The sequence below is a fragment of the Polyodon spathula genome, chromosome 34 (genome assembly GCF_017654505.1).
Source record: "Polyodon spathula isolate WHYD16114869_AA chromosome 34, ASM1765450v1, whole genome shotgun sequence".
NCBI lineage: Eukaryota > Metazoa > Chordata > Actinopteri > Acipenseriformes > Polyodontidae > Polyodon > Polyodon spathula.
This window is the reverse complement of record NC_054567.1, coordinates 1,032,434-1,046,446: the sequence shown is the minus strand read 5'-3', so window position 1 is coordinate 1,046,446 and position 14,013 is coordinate 1,032,434. Positions and strand designations below refer to the sequence as shown.

General features: G+C 42.0%; 1 protein-coding gene across 1 annotated transcript in view; it reads right to left on the bottom strand.

Moving 5' to 3' along the window:
* Window positions 1-14,013, bottom strand: part of LOC121303615 (regulator of G-protein signaling 3-like) — a 188,556-nt gene that overhangs the window by 77,791 nt on the left and 96,752 nt on the right. The gene's annotated exons all lie outside the window — the stretch shown is intronic.

The window sequence follows — 14,013 nt, the reverse complement described above, 5'->3', positions numbered from 1 at the left end:
TAGGACTGTGCGCCCTATCATCTTCCACCAATTAAATTTATTCTATTTAAACCTTAGTCACCTCCTCTTAGTTGTCTTGCATTTTTCGTTCAGGTGTAAACCAAAGCAGACTCCAAGACCCATTGTGTTTTTTGTTTTTTTTGTTTTCAGCAAAGAGCAATTAAAATAGAATACTTACAGCAACTCTCTTCGGATTCACAGAACTCCCAAGATTCTCTCAGTACTCCAGCTTCCCAAGGAGTTAATCTTCGTCATTTTAAATGACTCGGGGCTCAGGAAGAACCTCCAGAGCGACTATACTGGAAGGACTGGACTTATAAAGTCCCTCTTAAAAACGGAAACGCGATTCCAGCAGGTAGCGATCGAGAATTTCTATTTATTCTCTATTGCAAATCCATCTCTGCAGAACCTGTTTTCCCTCCTAAAAGCTCCCCAGCTATGCTCAGCCATTCAGCAGCCCCAACCAGACAGAAGGCAGTCTGCACAGATCAATTCATCCCGATAGCCAGCACTTCAAAACAGCAGGAACCTGCTTCAGTCAGATCAATCCAATAAGAGCACTCCTTGATTTTAAAAGAGATTAAATCTTTTATGCAGCCATTTGCTGAACCTTTATCCTCGGTCAATACCCAACTGAGTGATTTAGGTAAAAGGATGTCTAATATTGAACAAGAGAAGCAAACTTCAGCTCTTTCAGTTTTCTCCTCTATTCCTGTAGTTACTCCAGTCGCAGCTACAGTTGCTTCCGGTTCCGCTCGATCACTGGCACCTTGAGTAGATCCTCCCGTCTTCAACATCGCCACTGCTCTAGCTTTTTGTTCCTCCTCCCCAACCAAAGCTAGGCGGCATTCAATAGCTCTGCAAATTTGGCGCAGTATAAATGAAGGCAAGGACATTAATCTTGTTTCTTTATTATTGGCAGCATCAGAATTCCTAGGTCACAGAGTGGTGGATTGCGGAGATCTGTCAGTTACATTAAAATACAGAGATCCCAGATTATTAAAAATCTAACATTGGGGGAATTCGTCCTTGCTTTCTCCATGTTTAGAGATGTGCTCTGCTCCGTTTATCCTAACCGCAGAGCTGAATTAGACTCCTACGAGTATTATACCATGGAATTGTCTGTCAGATACGGAGGGACTATGTTCTTCGGATATCAATTGGGCTAAACCCAATCCACATTTATTTAACAAGATTTCCGGCGGCCTCAGAGCTAACGTATGCGGGGTCTGCGCTTAGACGGGTCATTCAGCATCCCAGTCCAATCCATTCCTCAGCTCTACCTCATCAATCCTCAAGACAAGACAAATACGGGCATATAATTAGATTCACAGGAGGAAGACATATTAGTAACAACTTCAACACCGGTTTCTGTTCAAACAGGCAATGGAATTTCATTCATATGTGCAGCAATTATGGAGATGCTCACACCAATTTAGTCTGTCCTTTAAATCGCAAGTGACTTTCTCCAATGCTCATAGTCTCCACTCCCATTAACATTCCGGATTTATATAATAAATTAAATCATCTTGATATTAATTTCACCAATTACTTAACTGACTGATTAAAAAACGGATTTTCAACTGGTCTCACCCAAATCCCTTCTGCCTTGTTTCAAAGTAAAAATCTTCATTCTGCTAATCAAGATCCAGAGTCCGTTCAATTTCTCATTGAAAATGAAATGAAAAAAGGATTTATAGTCAGCCCTTTTTTTAGCTCCTCCTTTTCCAGACTATAAAATTAATCCTATCTGCATAGCAACACGGAAAATGTCGGGGGAAAAACGTCTTATTGATTTGCCAGCTCTGCGGGGTTCAAGCATCAGCAGTATCAACTCGCTTATTCCCCAAGATCAATTTTCTTTTCATTACATTACTATTTCAGATGCAATTCATTCAATTAAATTAGCAGGTTGTGGTTCCTGGCTTGCTAAAGCAGATATATCAGCTGTATTTAAGGTAATGCCAATCCATCCTTCTCTTTGCCACCTGTTTAGTATACGTGGGGAAGGAAAGTTTTACTTTGCCACTCAATTAACTTTCGGCCGCCGCAGCAGCCCGAAGATATTTGAAACCGTCTGATGCATCATGCTGGATACTACTCAATGCCTACCATGTTCCACTTCTGCTTCACCTGCTTGATGACTTTTAATTAATCTCCCCTCCATCTAATCCACCAGCAGAAGCAAATACTAAACTCAAGATTGAAGACATGCTCTGCTTTCATTGCTGGGTCACTTCAACTTTGCAATTCCTATTATTCCCCAAGGGAGGACATTTATATCTTGTTTGCTTGCTCTTGTATCAACAGCAAAAAACTTGGACTCCTACATTAATACTTCATCATAAGCCAAGAAGCCGCTCTTATTCAGCACTGGAACGGCTTATTCATGTTTTTATGACGATTTCATCTCAGCACTGCACGACATGTCTTTGTTTACAGACGCATCATTTCTTGGATTCGGAGGTCTTTTAAAGAATGAATGGTTTTCCAGTATATGGCCCCCCGAAATTGAAAATCTATCTCCACATCTAAAATCCACAGCTCTTCTTGAGATTTACCCAATCGTTGCAGCATCCCAGCTATGGGGTCATCTCAGGTCCAATAAATCGATCTTATTTTATTGAGATAATTTAGCTACAGTTCATATTATAAATAAAAGCCGTTCCAGTTCCCCTCTAATCATGCAATTAATGTGGCGGCTAGAATAGATTTCAGTACCCAACAATTTTCTAATACCATTTTTAATAACATTTTCTCCATCTACCGGGCATATGTAATAATGCAGCTGATGCTCTCTCTCGTTTACAGATATCCAAATTTCAGAGATTGATTCCTACCGCACTGCCACCCTCAGAAGCAACTTCTCAGTTCAACCAGCTCATTTTCAACTAAATCCAACCATCAATAAGCTACTTAATTCAGCTCAAGATTACATGGCTTCAGCACTTGCTCCTTCTACCAGATATTCTTACTCTACAGGTCGGGCCTGTTATGTAACCTTCTGCTCTCAAAATAGGATCAATCTACTTCTTTCAACCAGAATTGGATTCTTCATGCAAAGGATTCTCTGCACCTGGCACCAGTTACAATTAAAACCAATCTGTCAGGAATTCAACACACATTTCAAATGACGTTTATTTCTTTTCCAACCTTACTATCAATCCCAGCCATTCGTCTCCTCCTGCGAGGAATTTCCAAGAGCTCGCCGGCTGCTTCTACCATTCACTTGCCTATCTCTGTTGACATTCTTGGTAGTATGATTTCAATTCTCCGACACGGCTGTTTTTCTCCAATTGATAACCTAACAATGGAAGCATTATGTCTCTCTGCATTTTTTTTTGAGATACTCTGAATACACAGTCCCTTCTATTTCCAGTTTTCCCACTCTGGGTATTCGCTGCAGCGACCTGAGTCATATTCTGGATTCTCATTTTGTTCTTTTCACATTTCAAAAACTGATCAGCTACGGCACGGACAATGTATTCAACTTTTAAAGATTGACTCTCTTCTATGCCTGTATTCTTCTATGCTGAAGTACATTACAGAACGTAAACCTAAATCTCCTTCCGATCCCCTGTTCATCAATGCAAGCGAGTCTGTCAAGGCATTGGTTTTCTTCTCAGCTCTCCGCTTTGGTTTCCAGAGCTGGTCTTCCCCCGCAATTCTACACTCCGCATTCATTCAGAATCAGGGCAGCCACTTCAATAGCAGGTGCAAAGATTAACCAGCATCTAATAAAAAATATGGGTCGCTGGACCTCATCGTCGGTCGAAGCTTACATTCGTTCTTCACCAGCCGAAATAGCATCTGCCCATCAGTCCATTGCTAGTATGTCCTGAGTGGGCTATCGAAGGTTTCCTCCTTTAAAATAAAAATGAAAATAATACACAATTAAATAAAAAAGGGTTTTTTCCTTCCCACTGTGCAGAGGGTCTTTACATAGCAGTAGGGTACAGTTACTAACCCGTGTCACATTAAGCGTTTTTCTTTGGTGTTAAATGTTTTCTTTCTTTTTCTTTTCTATATGCATTGGCGGTTCTCTTTCTTCCCATAAACATCTTCAGCGGGGAGCCGGGTGTCGGGGGTTAGTGATTCCACTTTCTCCAACCCTTTGTAAAGTGTTGCTTCATTTACCAGATAGAGGAGGGTTCTACGAGAGTCAGAGGGGACCCCCAGCCAAACCCCTCCTTTAGCATGCATGATCCTTTGTCTACTTCTGTTTCAGGCTCCGATGCCTCTTTTCATGTGAGGGCCCCAAGCGGTGAAACCCCTCTTGTTTGTCGGATCTCCTCAAAGACAGTGACCCCTCTCCTGTTTGTTGAGTCTCCTCAGCGATGGAACCCCCCTTCTATTATGTTGGGCTTTTGAAGAGGCAGAACATCCGGCTCTGTGTATTAACATCTTCTAAGTTTGTTTTCTTTCCGGTTCGTGAGCCTCTTGCATGTCAGGTAACCTCAAAGATGGTGCCCTTCTTTGTATGTCGAGTCACCTCAAAGACAGTGGCCCCCTTCCTGTATGTCAGGTATCCTCAGTGATGGAACCTACCTATCGTATATGTTGGGCCATTGAAGAGTCAGAACCTCTTTTGTGTGTTAATATTACTAACCAATGTTTTTTTCTTTCTGGTCCGCAAGCCTCGTAGTTTGTCGGGTTATCTCAGAGATGGTGACCCCCCTCCTGTTTCTCGGGTTTCCTCAATGAAGGATTCCCACTTTTATGCGTAGGGCCTTTGAAGGATGGAGCCTCTCTTTATATGTTATTTGTTACTAACTTTATGTCCTAAAACATCACAGCAGGTGGCCTTGTTCCACCCCGTGAAATAAAAAGAAAAAGCTATTAAATAGGAGTTTTGTTAAGTGCGATTAGCAGGTTGTCAAAGTTTTGACTTGGTCCCAGCCTGAGTGAAACCAAAGACCACTGTGTCCTGTGAAGAACTGACAATCCTTGTTGCTAACTTGCAGCTGGAATCTAACAGAGGCTGACAGAGGAATACAGCTGCAGAGGATTGGAATATCTGATGCACAGTAACAACCAAGCCCCTGACTGCAGGCATGTACGAGCTGTACCTGTTGAAACAGTGGCACTGCTGAATGTCCAATCTACAGTATGTACATGGATACATATGAAGGGCTCAATTTACTAAACCTAGCAACACTCTTAAGCCCTGTATAAGACACAGAACCTGAAAAAGGACTCGTCACATGTGACACGCAAGACAAACTGATGCAAGTCTTGCTTGCAGTTGTGCCCATATTGCATCAGAAAATAGGTACAGAAATGACCTGTGATCAGAGCTCCTTATACAGTGAGTGAGGTGATCATGGTTGAGAATCGGATCACCATGACTCCAAGGGCTGCGATTATGAAAATAAATGTTATTGAAGATTTATTTTTTTTGCCCATTATGCCATTTCTGAGTATTATGTCCAGAAAATTTGAAAATCAGGTTTTATTTGCCCCTGTCGCCTTTGAAAAGATTCAGTGAGCTTGTAACAGACAATGATTCTGTCCATAAAATAGACATCTGCTGATGGAGTCTGACTCAATGATTTATGAACAGAAATGTTCTCCATCAGCAGAGATGGGCAATGGCTTGTGGAATGCACTGCCATTCCTGATTGAGTGCACTGATGAGTTTGTATTGTTGCTCCAGGGCTACTGATGGAAAGCGGGTTTCAAGAGCTTCCGACACATGCACAATTCTGCACACGAGTACTGCATGTACTCACATTGCGGGGAAACTAAAAAGACCAAGAATAGCCTCATTCTCTGTGATATAAATTAATTTCTAACTTCTGAAAGGCTGCAGGAAAATGTTATTTTCATCGGCTAGCTCTCTCAATTCAATCTCAGCACAACCGTTCCTTGGACGGTGGCACCAAAGAGCCAATGGGAATTGAGCAGGGCTGTTTCCTGGCTGACATGCCTATAACTGAAGAGCAGGGATCTGCAAGGTGTCCGTGGTAAAAAGTTTGAGGTCCATGGTAATTTATTTTAAAAAAGTACGATTTACAATCTTGTTAAGAAAAGAATGTACATATTGTAATTGCAATGCGAACAGGCTAGATTTGGTCTCTGCTTCTCCCCGTAAACTGACAATGACAAGATTCTACCATAACTGAGGTTACTGCAGAATCTTGATGACACCGAATCGCCTACTGAAGCCTTGTTGTACAATCCGATTACGTGTTAGTTACGATCATGTTGTGCACTGTTTTCTTTTTCTTAACATTGAAAAAAAACATGGCGTCGAAATTAAAAAAAAAAAAGATTGTTGAACCCAGCTTGGGAAGGAGAATATTTCATTTTTGAAAGACCCACAGATTACACCGTGTAACAAATTATTTTTTTTTTTTTGGGGTTCCTGGGTAGTAAGTATTATTTCCTGATTGCTTATGCCTCAAAAGTATAGAAAATGGCTATTATTCCCCACAAACTTTGCTTTTGTGACCAGAACAGTGATATTTTGAAATTTACCTATTTTCCAGAACATTCCAGATAGATTCAGTGCTGAGTAAACTTGGAGTAACTTCCAGAACTTTCTAGAACTTTCCAGTAATATAAATAGTAGTATAAATACAGGGACCTTAACCCCACCAGTTCAGTTTAGTTCCAGCTGCCTAAGTGGATACATATCTGCATTTTTCTGAGATGGCATCAAGAGGCTATCTTTGGCTTTGGGACAGCAGGGACACCAAGACGCACTACCACAGGCGGGACTGGCCACAAGGACCGAGTTCTTTGTGGGGAGGAACAACATCAAGTGGGAGCCACTGGTGGACCCCCGGAAGGTGCTGATGCCACCACTGCACATCAAATTGGGCCTTATGAAACAATTTGTCAGAGCTCTAGATAAGGAGTCGGCAGCCTTCAAGTACCTTCAAGACTTCTTCCCTAAGCTGTCTGAGGCAAAGGTCAAAGCCGGTGTCTTCGTCGGACCATAGATAAAGAAGATCCTGGAGTGCAATGAATTCCCCAAGAAGCTCACTAGGAAGGAGAAAGAGGCTTGGAACAGCTTTGTCGCAGTGGTTCAGGGCTTCCTGGGCAATCACAAGGCCGAAAACTATGTGGAGCTGGTTGAGACTCTGGTGAAAAACTACGGCACAATGGGCTGTAGGATGCCCCTCAAAGTCCACATCCTTGATGCTCATCTTGATAAATTCAAGGAGAACATGGGCGCGTACTCGGAGGAGCAAGGTGAGCGCTTCCACCAGGATATACTGGACTTTGAATGCCGCTACCAAGGACAGTATAACGAGAACATGATGGGAGACTACATTTGGGAGCTGATTCGTGAAAGTGATTTACAGTATAATTGTAAATCTCGAAAAACTACTCACTTCTAAATCTTTTGTAGTCATTTTTGTATTACTTTAGTATAAATACATGTTAATTTGGATTCATATGTTTTTTCTGACTTTATGTGAACGAAAAGACACACATTCGCCCGTTTTCTCATTGGAAATAGGTAAATTTCAAAATATCACTGTCCTGGTCACAAAAGCAAAGTTTGTGGGGAATAATAGCCATTTTCTATATTTTTGAGGCGTAAGTAATTAGGAAATAACACTTACTACCCAGGAACAAAAATTGTGTTACATAGTGTTATTTTATGGAGTGTGCAAGATGTGGCCAAGTAATGAAACAACTCAAGTCAACAGTAGCTTGCGACCATGCTGAAAAACGGTGCAAAAAAATATCTAAGACTTCAAACATGTCGAGTGTAGAGAACAGATTCATCAAAGAAGCCAAAGCTAACAGAGGAAGCCAGGTAAAGTCAATGACCGACTTTGTTAACCGCAATCTCAAAGATGCACAAAATGATCTTTGCCTTGCCTACAGTTTAGCAAAAGCCAAACTGCCATTTACAGCAGGCATCGTTTTCAAAGAAATTGCTGAAAAAATTGACCCAAACTCTGTTCCTTTTCAAAACTGCATTGCAGTGCAAAAACTGTGTCAAGAAACACCAAGGATTTAGGTGGCTATCTTTACGTGAAACTGTTCAAGCAGCAGTAGATGCACAGTTTGTAAACTTAATGTGCGACGAGAGCACTGACCACAGTGACAAGAGTCAAATAATAATTTATCATCGTTTTGTGAATGTTAAACTTTTTTCAGATTTCAAGTGAATATATGTATTATTTATCACAATAGTGTCAGCTAGTGTAATATGAAAATTCCAATTCTCTGTTTTGAAATTATTATTATTTTTTTTAGTTAAGAACAGAAGAACATAAGAAAGTTTACAAACGAGAGGAAGCCATTCGGCCCATCTTGCTCGTTTGGTTGTTAGTAGCTTATTGATCCCAAAATCTCATCAAGCAGCTCCTTGAAGGATCCCAGGGTGTCAGCTTCAACAACATTACTGGGGAGTTGATTCCAGACCCTCACAATTCTCTGTGTAAAAAAGTGCCTCCTATTTTCTGTTCTGAATGCCCCTTTGTCTAAACTCCATTTGTGACCCCTGGTCCTTGTTTCTTTTTTCAGGCTGAAAAAGTCCCTTGGGTCGACACTGTCAATACCTTTTAGAATTTTGAATGCTTGAATTAGGTCGCCACGTAGTCTTCTTTGTTCAAGACTGAACAGATTCAATTCTTTTAGCCTGTCTGCATATGACATGCCTTTTAAGCCCGGAATAATTCTGGTCGCTCTTCTTTGCACTCTTTCTAGAGCAGCAATATCTTTTTTATAGCGAGGTGACCAGAACTGCACACAATATTCAAGATGAGGTCTTACTAGTGCATTGTACAGTTTTAACGTTACTTCCCTTGATTTAAATTCAACACTTCTCACAATGTATCCGAGCATCTTGTTAGCCTTTTTTATAGCTTCCCCACATTGTCTAGATGAAGACATGTCTGAGTCAACAAAAACTCCTAGGTCTCCTAGTTACTGTGACAAGATGAAAGCACAGCAGAGGCACAGACACGGGTTGCAGAGAAAATAATAATACTTTTATTAAACAAACAAACAAACAAACAAACAAAACGGCACAATGGCCAAAACAGAAAATACAAAAACAAAATAAAACACAAGAGACAGCAACTAACAAAAACAAACACAGCCACTAGAAGTCTCTTCAATGTTACTTATAAAATATCCTATTTTATTTTTAGAAATCCCCTCAATGCTACTTCTAAAAATTAATCTCAAGACTCTCCTCTAAACTACTCTGCTCTGTTTGGCTGCTGCATCAAACCCGGTCAGCTGAAAACTTAGCCTTTGAATCTCTGGATATGTACAGCACACACTATTCCTGTAAAACATCTTAGATAAAGCTGAATGTTTGGGGGGTTAACTGGTGGGCAGACTGTCTAAGGGATTAGCATAGGGATCCCATATTTGAGTATTATGAAGCAGTTCTCGTACCAATATTCAAGTTTTATTCAATTTTGGCAAGTGGTCCTGAAGCTCAGTCCCACACGCACAGTCAAATCCATCAGATCCTCTTGGTTAAACTGACTTGTAATTACTGAATGCATAAGAATGAAATTAGAAATGTTTTTGATTAATCATGCTTATAATATTTATTGGACAGCGGTAGTCTTAAGTAAAAAACTGAAAAACCCACAGTCCATTTATAACACACCCAGACCCTGGAGCCTGTCACTGTACAAAGGAGGAGGGCATCCGGATAGCTGGCTCGCTAGGTATTACTTCAGAAGCCCTCTGGTGTCGATTTACTGCAATAGCCTTTTGACATATATTTAGGTTTTTACTGCCAAAGCCGTTAAAGCTCTTAAAAAAAAAAAAAAATGTTTTACGTCATATACGTTTCTGTAAATACTTGAAAACACATGTTACCATAAACAAAACAAAACATAAGGATTATCAAAGCAATGGCTGGCACCTCCAGGCGAAGCAGTTCCAGCGACCCCGGGCGATGCTGAGCGGCAGGCGACCCCGGGCGATGCTGAGCGGCAGGCGACCCCGGGCGATGCTGAGCGGCAGGCGACCCCGGGCGATGCTGAGCGGCAGGCAACCCAGGGCGATGACAGGCAGGCATCCTTGGGCGAAGCGAGGCAGGCATCCCCTTGGGCGATGCCCGGCAGGGAGTCAGGACAAGCTGGGGTGCGGGCGTTGGCCCTCTTCCCGGCCACTGCGGCCGGGCGGTTCTTCCCCGTGCTTCCCTCAGCAGCCTATGCAAGCCTATGCGAGGGCTGCTGAGGACCGCCAGCATCTAGTCCTGGTCCTTCTGGTGCAGGGAGAGGCAGCTCCTGATTCTCTCCCCCTGATGCTGGGGAAGTGATACCAGCAGGTATTCATCCTCTGCTGGTGGGGGAAGCGATACTAGCAGGTATTAATCCTCTGCTGGTGGGGGAAGCGATACTAGCAGGTATTAATCCTCTGTTGGTGGGGGAAGCGATACTAGCAGGTATTAATCCTCTGTTGGTGGGGGAAGCGATACTAGCAGGTATTAATCCTCTGTTGGTGGGGGAAGCGATACTAGCAGGTATTAATCCTCTGCTGGTGGGGGAAGCGATACTAGCAGGTATTCATCCTCTGCTGGTGGGGGAAGCGATACTAGCAGGTATTCATCCTCTGCTGGTGGGGGAAGCGATACTAGCAGGTATTCATCCTCTGCTGGTGGGGGAAGCGATACTAGCAGGTATTCATCCTCTGCTGGTGGGGGAAGCGATACTAGCAGGTATTAATCCTCTGTTGGTGGGGGAAGCGATACTAGCAGGTATTAATCCTCTGCTGGTGGGGGAAGCGATACTAGCAGGTATTAATCCTCTGCTGGTGGGGGAAGTGATACCAGCAGGTATTAATCCTCTGCTGGTGTAAAGGGACCCAGCAGGCATTCACCCTCTGCTGGTGGACAGGAACTCAGCAGGCATTCACCCTCTGCTGGTGGAGGTGGCGGAGGCAGAGGCAGAGGCAGCTCCTGCTGCTCTGTAGTCTCCTGGCAGCAGAGGTGAGAGAGGCATGTAGTCTACCCTTATTACAGGGGACTGATGCGGCTCTCCCTCACTTGCAAGGGACTGGTGCGGCTCTACCTCACTTGCAAGGGAAGGTGATGGAGGCAGAGGAAGCACCTGCTCCTCTCCTCCAGGTGGTGACAGTAGGGGAAGTGATACCAGCAGGCACTCATCCTCTGCTGGTGGAGATGGGAACAGCTCCCTCTCAGGCTTTGGATCCCCGCGGTTCCTCCTGTCTAGGCGCTGGACTCTCGTGGTCCCCCCGTCTGGGCGCTGGATTCTCGCAGTGGAGACACTGCTACCTGGGCTGTTGTTCTGTTTATAGCTGCCTCCAGGTAGCAGAGGACCAACACACCTTCCTCCAGGGAGTTTGGGGTGTGTTCCCTCTCATACGCCTCCCATCGCTCCCTTACATTGTTACACAAAATTGTGCCTACGCTACCTATATTTATAGTAATCATGGACCCTCACCTGTTAACAATAATTGGTGACAAAAGGTTAACTAGGTAACACTGTAGTTAACTCAGAGAACATCTAACAGACACACTTTTATTATACTTAGGCCAGTATTCTAACACCGTGTTATACACATTTCAGACTTTTAAGTGACTTGGGCTTCAGACTGAAATCCCCTTGCTTTGGGTGACCATTATTTCATTGAAATTGACAAGATTTACATTTTCATTTAAAAATGTAATTTTTGAATGCAATTCACTTATGATTATCAGCTTATATAAGTACACGTATCATATAATGAAATATTACGTGTTTACATGCAAGTTGATACAGTTAACAGCACAGATAACCATGAAAAACCTGGTTTCAAGCAGGTCTACTCAAACTTTTGACTGATACTGTATACATAGCACTGAGTGCTTTTCAATATATACATACCACTGATACCACTGATAGTACTGAGGTTCAATATATACATACCACTCATAGCACTGAGGTTCAATAGATACATACCACTGATCTTCTCTTCAGTTCAAATAAACTAAAGACTATTCCCATTCACATATATGCTATAGCATAAAGTAGTTCCCTACAAGCAAATTATCTGACCAGAAAATATAGCTGCCCGACAGTACATTCTATAATCTCTACAACTGTTTTGTTAATATACCGTGGCCAGATATTACATGGGCCAAAAAAGTAAAAAATTAAATAAAAAATAAAACAGATTTTTAGGCTTGAAAATGCAAAACTGCGTTCCCATAAGAGTAAAGAACATAAACTAAACAAATTTACTGAGCGGTCTGGACATGGGAATTGAATTTATTGCAGGGCAATCTATAAATAATTACTCAGCACAGCAGTAAATCCAGGCAATGTATTATCCTTTTCATAAACCTCCATAATTTATCAACCTTGCATCCCAGCCTTGGCATATTTCAAGGAAGTGAATTTTGGGAATGTCACAAAGCACCTTTTTAAGCAGCTGGATAGAGGCTACACACAGTGACTGGCTATAAAGTCACGAACCACAGACTCTGCAGAGTCTAAAAGGCAGGCATGTGCAAATCAAATTGTTCAGCATAATCTAGAAGTTTTCATTGTCATTAGAAAAAGTAAACACACCACTCACCTTACTGGTCTAGTTTCTAAATTACCAAAATACAGTCAGTCCTAATGCTGGAATACTGTAGTCTTGTTTTCAAGTCTGCATTCCTTCCACTGTAAAAATCTGAAGAATTTTCCTGTACTGTATGTGTAGATGCAATGAAGAGGTGCACGGGATCAACTGGGAAAGGTTAAACTCTGAATTATGCATTTGTATGCAGTTTTTCATGCACATGCTTGTGTCTCAAATACCCTGCATGCTATTAAGTTCCTATTGGCGTAGATGGAGGATGAACAGGATAACCACACCCTTTCCTAATTTTCAATGACAAGGTTTTCTGGGTACAGGAGGTTCCCTAATGCTTTGTGACCCCTCTCCCCCAGCCCCCACATTCAAATAACTTAGCTGAAAGCAGTGTGTTACATTAAAACATCAGGGCTGTTGTTCATAATAAAAGAAACCTCAGTATTAGAAACCCCAGCAAATACTGCCCCATACAATGGAACTAAAAAGAAACAACAATACAATTGCACAAATGTTTTCACACTGACAGAGTCTTGGCATCAAAACAGGGGTGTAGTTTTCAATTGGAAGTTTTAACCAAATATCTTCGGTTATAAGTGGAGACATGTAATTTAGTTAAAGTAATGAAACAGAGTACACAGAACACGTGAATTGTATCCCCTGCAGCTCTGTGCATATTTAGCTATAGATTAACTGCCTTGCATTAAGATGACCAGCAAACATATGAATAAACAGTTTCAAGTTTTCGTGTCAGATAGCAAAGCTTTTTAGATAAAGCAATGTATGAGTGTGACTTTGAACAAATCTGCATCAGTGGAATCAGGGTCACATGTTTTCAAAGACAAATGCAACTCACACATTTCCTTGGCAGCTTGTTACACCAAGTCAGTGGGCGACAGGTTCAGCTCTGTTTGCCGTGGAAGACCAACTCTTATGCAATGCTCTTTTCCCTAGCATGCTGCCTTTATTTTCCGATGCCTTCAAGATTTTTCCACTCTTTCAGCCTCTAAGATTCTTGCTTATATTGAACAAGGACCCTTTTTTGGTGCATTGAATTGCTATAGCAAAGAGTTTACAGTCTGTGGTTCGGAGCCTAAATGTTTCCATTTCATGTTGTGAATACCAATGAAAACACCACACATTGTGGAAACAGTTTCAAGCTTCTAATGTAATGACCCACATACTGTGCCATCCAGGGACGGGGAGTTAGTGTGCAAACAGGCCACGTGACAGAAACAGAAAGACTTCTAGGCAACACAGCATCCCCAGAGTCACAATAATACTGCTGTTTACTTTATGAGAACATAACCAAACTGACTCTCTTCTGGATCAGAAATAACTGTGTTTATAATTTTCAACAATTTAAATTTGTGGAAATAATTTGAAAAGTACAAGAACATTGTTTCAATATAGTGTTCCACCTATACTTCATAAAAACATGACCTTGACATGGCAGCCCTACTAGGTCTCCAAGGGAAAGGTCATTGTCACCAAAACATT